Raw genomic sequence first — 9,977 nt, 5'->3', positions numbered from 1 at the left:
GGTATCTGTTTTCATTGGAACCAAGTGCAACTACTGTTCACCCGTCGGTTTGAAGCGTTTGTAATGCCAGATATCCAGACGCTTGCGAAAGCATATGGAACACTACGGAGTCCAAGGTTTCTAGTTATTCCGTGAAACAAAATAAATGTGCACACAGATTGAAGTCTGGCTTCAAATGCCTCCATAAACTTCGCTATGAATGGAGGGAAGGGCTGTTGATGTAGCGTTACGGAGGTGTAACAAGGGAAAGAGGGGGTGTTGGACAACTTAACTTGACGTTCAGGTGTTGTTGCAAATCGTGATAACACCTTTGAAAAGGAATTAAAGCCTAATAGCCAAATACTATTGGGGTCTTCTCCTGGCAAGAAACATGGCTATTATTTGTTTCGAGTTGCGTTTAGGGCCTCAACGAACCATTCTGGGATGTTACGTTTAACGCAGCGTAAACGGGGTACGGGGTGCGCAGCGTTATCAGTGCGGAACCAGGAGAGACAGGCAAGGTTAAGAAGTAGCACGGAACGTATAAGGTAATGCATGAGCATTCCCTTACCATGCCCATCCATTATAACGGACACGGGGAGCGTTTAAAGGAGCTGCGGATTTAAATGTATTTTCCCCAGAGCGTGGCAAAAATGGCGACTTACGCATTCTGTAAACACGACCACATGCCGATCGGTGGAGATACTAACCGTTCTGAAGAAGCTTGCTGTTTGCGGCGCATTAGTGTTCTATTTTAGGATACAGAATGGGACTTAGAAATTACAAGGTGTCATCTAAAACTTGCTAATGATCGTGAAAACGAAGGTAAAGATTATTACCCGCGGCTTTCCAATTTCTTAGTAATTTCTATGCGCAGCTTCCGTGGTCACTTGTTTGAATGGAAAAGTTATGTTATTCTCGAGCATACAGCTGCATACACAAGCATATATAACTTCTATGAGCTTGACATCTACTTCGGCCAACGTCGGCCAACTTTCCTGCAACACAAAGGTCACCATCGCTGCAAGGACCATCGCTGTCCTTGCTCGCGAGATTTTGGGCGAGCAGGCTCAAGTCTTTTGGCGTAAGTTGTTCCACTCATCGATGCTGCAAAAGAGTGAAAGTTCTCATGCAAACATGGAACGACAATGTTGGTTTTTAAACTCAGGTCGACCCACTCTTTTCAACACTGATGAGGCCCAATATTTCCGGGCAAGGGTTTTTTTAGTAGAGAACTACGGGGCACATTTTTGTTCCCGGTCAGGACCTGAAGGGCCGTCCCACCGCGGGGTGTCTTCCGCCTGCCATTCTGACGACATGGTGCGGGACCCCTGTTCGGTGCGGAGGCCCTTAAAGGTATACATCATATCACATGGGTCTCTTCCCGACGCGGAAAGCTTTCGGGCTTCGGTTTAACGGGTTCATGCTAGAACTGGGCTGGAGGACCCGCCGTCCGGTATTGCTGGCTTCGCCTGGCACAGGACCCTTCCATTGTCTGAACGTGAACACTCATCATAAGCTTAATATTTCTCTTTTTGTCAGAGGGCCCCGTCCAACGCAAGAAGTTCTCTGTCATTCGAGGTCCCGTCCCTGTCTATGTTGATCAATGTTAGGCACTGGGCCCCTGACCGATGCAGAAGCCCAGCATTGTTGCAGCGGGCCTGGTCAATGCGAATCACCTACATGGCCTTGTCTCTACTAGCGAAATAGGCGCTTAAAGTTCTGACTGACAGTGAGCTCACTGTTCGGCCGACCGAGACGCCGGCATTGTCTCAGGGTCTTCAAACGGTGCAGAAGACCTCTGACTGATATTTTAGGTAACGGCCCTTCGGGTCGCAATTTCTTACGTGTCCTACAGCCAACCCTTCTGGCCTTCATGCACTCAAATGAGCCCTTAATCGTTGGTTTCGCTGGCCCCCCGGGGCCCTCTTCGGACCTCATGGAGCACTGCCCTTGGTCAGCTTCGGGGTCCCTTGCAAACACAGGACCCTCTTTTAGGCACTGCGGGCCCCTTTCAGATATAATGGCTTCGACCAATGTAAATCGCTGGCTCCGGCTTTGTACCTGATTGGGAAGTTGACCCCCGGCCCATATGGACACGGAGCTGACTATACGCTACTGATGGTGCCTGACTGACACATAGGCACATATCGATACGGGGTCCCCGATAGACGAAAAGGTTCGTCTGACTGTCACATCAGGACCATCCCTGCAGGCTGGAGCCCCTGAATGAGACCCGACCAGCACTTCGTGTCATTTAGCTCTCCAATCGGGCCCTTGATCGCCGGTCCCGGTGGGTCCTCCAAGCTCTTCAAGCCTCCTCAAACACTGCCTCTGGATGATTCGGGCTCCTTGCCAACACAGGACCCCATGTGAGGCACTGTGGCACCCCTGACAGACGCTGGGGCTCCGAACAATGTAAATCTCTGGCTCCTACTTTGTTCCTGATTGGGCAATGGGCCACCAGGCCATGCCGACACGGTGCCGACAATGCTTAACTGGTGGTGTCTGACCGACATATATGCCCTTATCGACTCAGGGGCCCCTGATTAGCACACATGACGCTCTGGATGACATTATAGTTCCTGGCCCGCAGGGCCGGCCCCTCAACACAACCTCCGGTCGGCTTTTCGGGCCCTTTAAGCCCTAAGCCCTTTCGGGCCCTTTTCGGGCCCTTTCGGGCCCTTTAAGTCATCAAAGGATAATGTAAGATAATGTAACCCCACTTTCAAAGTTTTTAAGTGCCTTCCAGACATCCTTTCACGCAGGATTTGAGGATATATTTTTGATGTGAGATCAAAACACCTATTCGGTGTCCTCCCGAGACGTTCAAGACGTGCTTTGCATACCAGGACGTACTTTTATGTGGTTGGAAGGTATATGGTTGTCTTGTAAACGTCATTTCGTCGGACGTCAAATGACCGACAGACCTATAATAACTACGCGTGACACTCACTGGCCCACTTTCACTGTTTAAGGAAAACCAAGTGCTGGTGCAGCATTATATGCAGCATTTGCAATGAACGCAGGCGATGGTGGTATAGTGGTGAGCATAGCTGCCTTCCAAGCAGTTGACCCGGGTTCGATTCCCGGCCATCGCACGCCTGGTTTTGATCCGAGAGGAGGCATCCAGTCGCACACCCGGCACGCGCACAGCTCGAAGCCCAGCACGCTGCTCCTTCGCCAATGGCTACCGCGTGAGCGGTGAGAGGGAGGCGAGTAGTCAGCACACCATCGACCCGACACCACCATAGTGTTGGTGTTCTAGATATCGCCTACGTCGTTAGTCAAAATTGTTCCTCCGCAATTTTTTCTTGCAACTAACACACTTCGCACACAATCCTTCCTACCGGAATGTGGCCGTTCCTCCCGCTCGATAACGGGAAAGCGGAACTCGACGCCGGGACAAGGCGTCCTCTAGTGACCTCCTCGGAGACAGCCATATGTGGGGCATTGGTAAGGAAGCCAAGATAAAACTTCACTTAAGTTTTCCTCATCAGTGGCACGTGTGTTTGCCGCACAATCATAACTATTTTGGCATTAGACTGGCAATTCAGTCGCAAAACACGATAAGCGACGGTGACAGTCATCAGTGATTCCATGTCCAACAAATCGGGACAACGGAATACATCCCTGAATTCTGGTGACTCCTGAATGCTGAATGCGATATCTAATGGGCTCCTGGCTTTAAGCCATCCAAACGTGCTACAGATGTTCAATCTTCCGTTCGATCAAATATCCGTGCGTTCGATCTTGTTGACCGTGACCTGTCTCATCTCAAGTATGAGGGCAGTGTTGAGATCCTGAAAGGTCACTAGCTTGCGTACGTGGACGTGGTCCCTTGAGGTAATCCCATCGCACATAGTCCAGGGACGACGAGTTGGGCCAGTGAGAAGCCCACAGTATGGCTGACGTGGCCTTCCGAAAACAATATTCGCCAACCAGTCTAGTAAGACTCGTAGCGTGTGCGGTGTCTCGCTGTCCTGTAGTAGCCATATTTGTCCTGATCGATCCCGCGAAGTTGTCCCACGACCCCCAAAAGGTGTATTCTAGTTCTGCCAAGCTGTTTGCATTGCCAATAAACTACAGCGCCAAAAAACTGCAACCAAGCCATCAGCCCTCAAATAGGTCCTACACCATGCCGAAACAACACTACATCAATGCAAATACTTCAACCGGATTGGGACATGCTGGTATTCATGTGAAGAAAATCAACCTTGAACATATGGGAAAAATGCCTTTAAAGATTGAAGAGCATTGAAGTTGAATGGAACTTGACTATCAAATATAAAACAAAGATGTGCACGCTAGCTTCTCAGGTGTCGAAGAACGGTTTAGCTTAAGCAATGCGTTTGCGCAGTGCAGTATGGATCGCAGCGGCACTGAGACACACGGCAAGATATGTGTTCTTGAAATGCCATCAAGCGCACCAAACATTTTCGAGCAACTCTGAGAAAGTCTAAGCCGTTTGCATCAATTTCTTTTTAGTGAGTGTTCAGTATTTTGATTTCAACGAGCGGAGATTATGGTCACTGGGGCTGGTGTTTCCGCTGCGAAATTGTGATAGAATATTGTGGAATTCATTCAGTAAGAACCATTCCATAAATATGTTCAACTAGTTTGCAATCGCACGCATGCAACATTTGTCCTGTCTCTTCACAGTTGAAGCTTGTTTCTAGTAGTAGGACTTGGCCGGCTTGTAGGCGGGCTTGTAGCTGGGCTGCGGGTGGTAAGAGGGGCGGCGTAGGCCTGGTCGTAGCGGGCCTCACCCTCGTACGTGACGTCAGCGACGTAGCCAGAGTAGGCATCAGCGACGTTGTAGGCCACCTTCTGGGTACGGCCGTCGGGGAGGGCAACAGAGTAAGAGCCCTGGGTGCTGTAGCCATCACGACCCTCCTGAGCGTTGAACTGGGGCTCGTAGTCTCCGTAGCCGTGGACGTCGTAGTTAAAGTGGTACTTGGGCGGCTGATCGTAGCTCTGCTGGTGGGCCGGAGCGTAGCTGGGCTGGCGGTGAGCCGGGGCGGGGGCGTAGCTGGTCTGATGGTGGGCCGGGGCACTGTAGCCTGGGGCGGTTGTCGGCGCCGGCAACAGCCAGAAGAGCGGCGACCAGAAGAACTGAAAGCATGCCGCATGTTTCATAGCGCTGAATGCCTTTAAATATGCGTAGTTACCTCTTGTGTTTATGCGTTGCATTAATCGATAACAAACACGCCATCATGTCCTAACTGCTGAGTATTGCAGGTGATGTCTTCCTGAGCACGTATGCAGACGGCATATCAAGTCGACTGCATCATCGCTGTACTTCAGAGCTTCTGTTGCTTCCTTACGATGCATTGCCGGTATAATGTGTACTGGCATTATAGACAACCGTGATCAGGCAAGGAAGTGTTTCCATTCAGAGTATGAATAAAAACACTTCCTTTGCCTCTTCCTCAAAACACCCGTCGAAGACAATGGCTTTTGTTCCATGTACGTCCTGGAAACCTTATGGCCTGTTATCTGCTCCTTCTCCAGAACACTTGCCTTCATGTTGTGCGGCAGGGTGCGTGGGATCGAGTGATGCCAACCTTGGTGGTGTCTCACCTTTTATACCGCGGCTGGTGGCTGGACAGTCGGCTCGGCTCGTGGGCATTACGTATGGGAGAGGGCGTGAGCGATGGGTGTGGGCGTGTGACCCCAGCTCCGGAGACCAGGGACGCACGATATGGGTCACAGTGAACTGTGGTCCACCGTGCGACACGCGGTTTATGAACAGTTGTTTATCCCAACTTAAGACGGCGATTTGGCTCGTAATCACCTGGGTAATGGTTTGCGGCACGTCTTCATCACGGTCTCTTGCCCGGGGTGGTCAACACACACAGCTCTTGGATTTCTTTGAGGCGGGTTTTGCACGTTTTTGTTAGCTGCATGTCTCATTGCTGTTTTATGGCCTTAGTATTAGTCATGTAATCTGGTGCAGACAAGGTTGTGGCGAGAAGAAATAGGTAGTAACGCTGTCGTTTTTCCCACGCCACACCGGGCACAAAAAACAGGATTTTCACCCCAGCCACTCGAAATTTCGTCCAAATTCGCATCCACTTAGATGTCAGGAAGCAATAGCAGGTGAGGATGTTACCATCGTGCGACGTCTGAAGTCACGCCCCAAAGGACACTAATCTTCTGAAGTTCACACGAGTATGTAATTTTAAGATTTAAATAACCCCTAGGATTAAGTAATCGGACAACTTGTTTCTGTTACAGTTTTCGCACAACTGCTCCAGATTGCAATTTACTACGCAAACTTTGCGGCAATCCAGTTGATCTCTTTACCTCGGATGGTGATATTTGAAGCGCACATTTGAGCTCCGTTTCGCAAATCCAGTTTCTATACAAACTTAACCATATATACATTGCACGATCCTTAAATGCACACGCTTGAGACGCAGCTTTTTCCAAAATATTAGCTCACAGCCCGGCACGCTCCCGCCCGCCAGGTATGCAGCCCGCAAAAGCCCGCTCTGCTACAATACCAGGCCGACATCAACCCGCGTTTTTACTTGATAATGGTAATATCCGCTGTGTCATTTCACCTGAATTTGAACCCAACCATGTCGTGCCTAAAATGTCATATAAATGTCGTCTCCTGCAAAACCTTGTTTCGCTGGCATCAATGATATTGTTTAGAAAAGAATGCTCCAAGTACCTGGGCTATAACATTTTTACTGTACCAACGAAGACCTTATGCGCAAGTGACGCCAGCTTCCTACTACAAATGGAAAGGTAGAGAGAGGAATTTAAAATGATTTCTTCACCAAAATGCATCAGAGACTTCACTTTCCACTCGATCTTAATAGACTACAGACCTTGTCCTCTAAAGTTGCATGCATCATCCAATGTTTGTACACTGAGAGAGTAAAATCTGCTGGATGCGTCAGGGTTCCTAGGAAGTGTCCGTAGCTGATCACATTGTGCATAAGAACAAACCCTATTCCAGCGCGTCGGAAGTGCTGCTATGTAATAATCCGTATTCAAGAACTAGACACAGGACACTTAAATGTTGTTTTGCCGTACTTTACTGGATACACCATGCGACAGCACGGAAAGAAACAGCATATGCAGTTTCCAAATTTTCCACATATCCCTCTCACCACTAGGAACTCTTTCTGCATTTCGGAAAGCCTGGTCAGTTTTTTTTTAAATGACGCCATTTAATATTACACCAAAGTCAAAATACGCCAATTCGCAAATCACGCCACTTTCAGTTTTTAAGCTTCTTTCCAGATATCTTTGCAACAGAACTTCAGAACCCATTTTTGTGAGACACTTAAGCGTCTTTCCGGCGTCCTCTTGAGACGCATAAGGCGTCCTCTGCATAATCCAAGACGCATCTTCAGGTGATTGAACTGTATATGGATGCAGTGCCGACTTCATTTTGGGCCGTCTTTCAGGAGCATTTACGGTGATGCCAAACGTACTTTGACTGTCATGTCTAAACTGTCATGACTTAAAAGTTGTTACGAGGGAAATGGCCAAACCGTGATGCCCGAAGAAATCCTGGTGTCACCACAGATGCCACGCCATAAAGACCTTAACAGTAAATACGTTAGCATGTTTCCACGGTAAGTACCGCATCGTGTTCCTAATACAGTACAGAATTTCTAGTGCAAAACTCATGCTGTGTCAATGCACTGTGAGCCTGGCTGTGATGTTAAAAGCGTGTTGAACAGGAGAGCGAGAGAGTCCGCCACAATGTTTGGCACCAGACCATGAACTAAACTCATTAAGTGTCAAGATGAGATTTTGAAGCAAATAGCGACTTACTGAGAAAAATGCAACATCAAGGACAGGGTGACAATTAAAGCTGTCTGAGAAGGTCAAACCGCTTGCATAGATACCATCAGTGTTTAGCATTATTAATTACATCCAGTAGAGATTAAAGTCATTGGAGCTGGTGTTTTCTGTGCAAAGATATCAGAGAATGTTGCGGGATATATTCAAGTAACGACCATGTCATAACTACATTCGACCAGTTTTTATCGCTGCTGGACCTCGTTTTCTAGTAGTAGGACGCAGCCGGCTTGTGGGAGGGCTTGTAGCTGGGCTGCGGGTGGTAAGAGGGGCGGGCGTAAGCCTGGTCGTAGCGGGCCTCACCCTCGTACGTGACGTCAGCGACGTAGCCAGAGTAGGCATCAGCGACGTTTGTAGGCCACCTTCTGGGTACGACCGTCGGGAAGGACAACCGAGTAGGAGCCCTGGGTGTTGTAGCCATCACGACCCTCCTGAGCGTTAAACTGAGGCTCGTAGTCTCCGTAGCCGTGGACGTCGTAGTTGAAGTGGTACTTGGGCGGCTGATCGTAGCTCTGCTGGTGGGCCGGAGCGTAGCTGGGCTGGCGGGGTGAGCCGGGGCGGGGGGCGTAAGCTGGTCTGATGGTGGGCCGGCGCCCTGTAGCCTGGGGCGTTGTAGGCGGCGGCAATGGCCAGAACAGCGGGCGACCAAGAAGACCTGAAAACGTGCCGCATGTTTATAGCGCTGACTGTCGATAAACATGCGCAGTTACCTACTGTGTTAATACGTTGTCTTTGTTGACGACAGACATGCCATCATGTACGAAATGCTAAGTATTGCCGGTGACATTTTCCTGAGCACGCCTGCTGACGGTACACCAAGACAGCCGTTCCGTCGCTGTCTTTCCAAACTCCTGCTGCCCAATACGGCACACTGTCGACATAATGCGCAGGAGTACTGTTGACAATAGCGATCTGGCAAAGGAGGTGTTTTTCCTTTTGAGTATGATGGAAAACACTTCTTTTGGTCCCTTTCATCGAACACCCATCGAAGACAATAACTTGCTTCACACATCGTCGTGAAAACTTTTTGACCTGTGCTCTGCTCCACCTTCAGAACACTTGCCTTCATGTTGTGCCGTAGGTGTGTGGGACCAAATGATACCCAAATGCGGTGGTGTCTCGCATTTTATACCACGGCTGAACGGTCGGCTCGGCTCGTGGGATTACGTATGGGGGAGAGTGTGAGCGATGGGTGTGGCGTGTGAACTCAGCTTCGGAGGCCAGGGACGCACGATGTGGGTTAGACTGACCTATGGTCACCTTGCGACACGCGGAGTAAGGGACAACCGGCGCTGTCGGCTGTTACCCCGACTTGAAATGGCGACTGTGTCTAGTAGTTATCTTGGGTATGGGGTTTGCCTCACGTCTTCATCAAGGTCTTTTGCCCGGCCGGTCAACACACAAAGCTCTTGGAATTCTCGGAGTGGGTTTGCTTCTTCTTTTTTTCGTTGACTGCATGTCTTGCTGCTGTTCTATGGCCTGTACGTCAGCTAGCGGGCCAGGCGTAGACAAAGCTGTGACTGGAAAAGTAATAAGTAACGGTGGCGACATTCATGCCACACCAGTCACAAGAGGGGAATTTGTGGAATTCTGCCTGGCGCAATTTCTTTCTTTTTTTTTCAAAATTCCTTTCAAATTTGCATGCAGTTAAACCTCATATAGCAACAGCATGTGAGGATGTTACCATGTGCGACGTCTGAAGTCACGCTCAAAGGACATTTACCTTTGACGTTCACACAGGTCTGTTGGCTTCAAGTTTGAAATAACTCCAGAGTTAGTAATCGGACAGGTTATCCTGTGTTGGCCTATTGTGCTCAACTGTCACAGATTGCAATACAACACGCCGAAAATGCAGTGACCACATTCCAGCCTTTTACTTGTAGTGGTGACATGCGTAACTTACATTTTAGCTCCGTTTCGTAAGCCTAGTTTCGGTAAAAGTTTCACCATATATAATTTGCACGATCATAAATACCACACTGGAAAGGCAGCATTCCCCAAAATATTTGCTCATATCCCGGCTCTCTCGGCAGCAAGGCATTCAGCCCGCAAAAGCCCGCCCCCAAAATGTTGAGTCGGCATTAATACGCATATGCGCTAAAATTGTGATACGCGCTGAGTCATTTCTCCTTATTTTTAACCCTATGCATATTATGCCTAGGATATCATGT

General features: G+C 49.1%; 1 non-coding gene across 1 annotated transcript; it reads left to right on the top strand.

Moving 5' to 3' along the window:
* The first annotated feature begins 3,008 nt into the window (after positions 1–3,008).
* Positions 3,009–3,080, top strand: TRNAG-UCC (transfer RNA glycine (anticodon UCC)). The gene has a single exon. It is a non-coding gene; the product is annotated as a tRNA-Gly (tRNA).
* Positions 3,081–9,977: the final 6,897 nt, after the last annotated feature.

The sequence above is a fragment of the Pollicipes pollicipes genome, unplaced genomic scaffold, assembly GCF_011947565.3.
Source record: "Pollicipes pollicipes isolate AB1234 unplaced genomic scaffold, Ppol_2.1 Scaffold_6686;HRSCAF=7923_pilon_pilon_pilon, whole genome shotgun sequence".
Taxonomy (NCBI): domain Eukaryota; kingdom Metazoa; phylum Arthropoda; class Thecostraca; order Pollicipedomorpha; family Pollicipedidae; genus Pollicipes; species Pollicipes pollicipes.
Note: the sequence above shows the minus strand (reverse complement) of the source record. Positions and strands in the feature narration are given on the sequence as shown.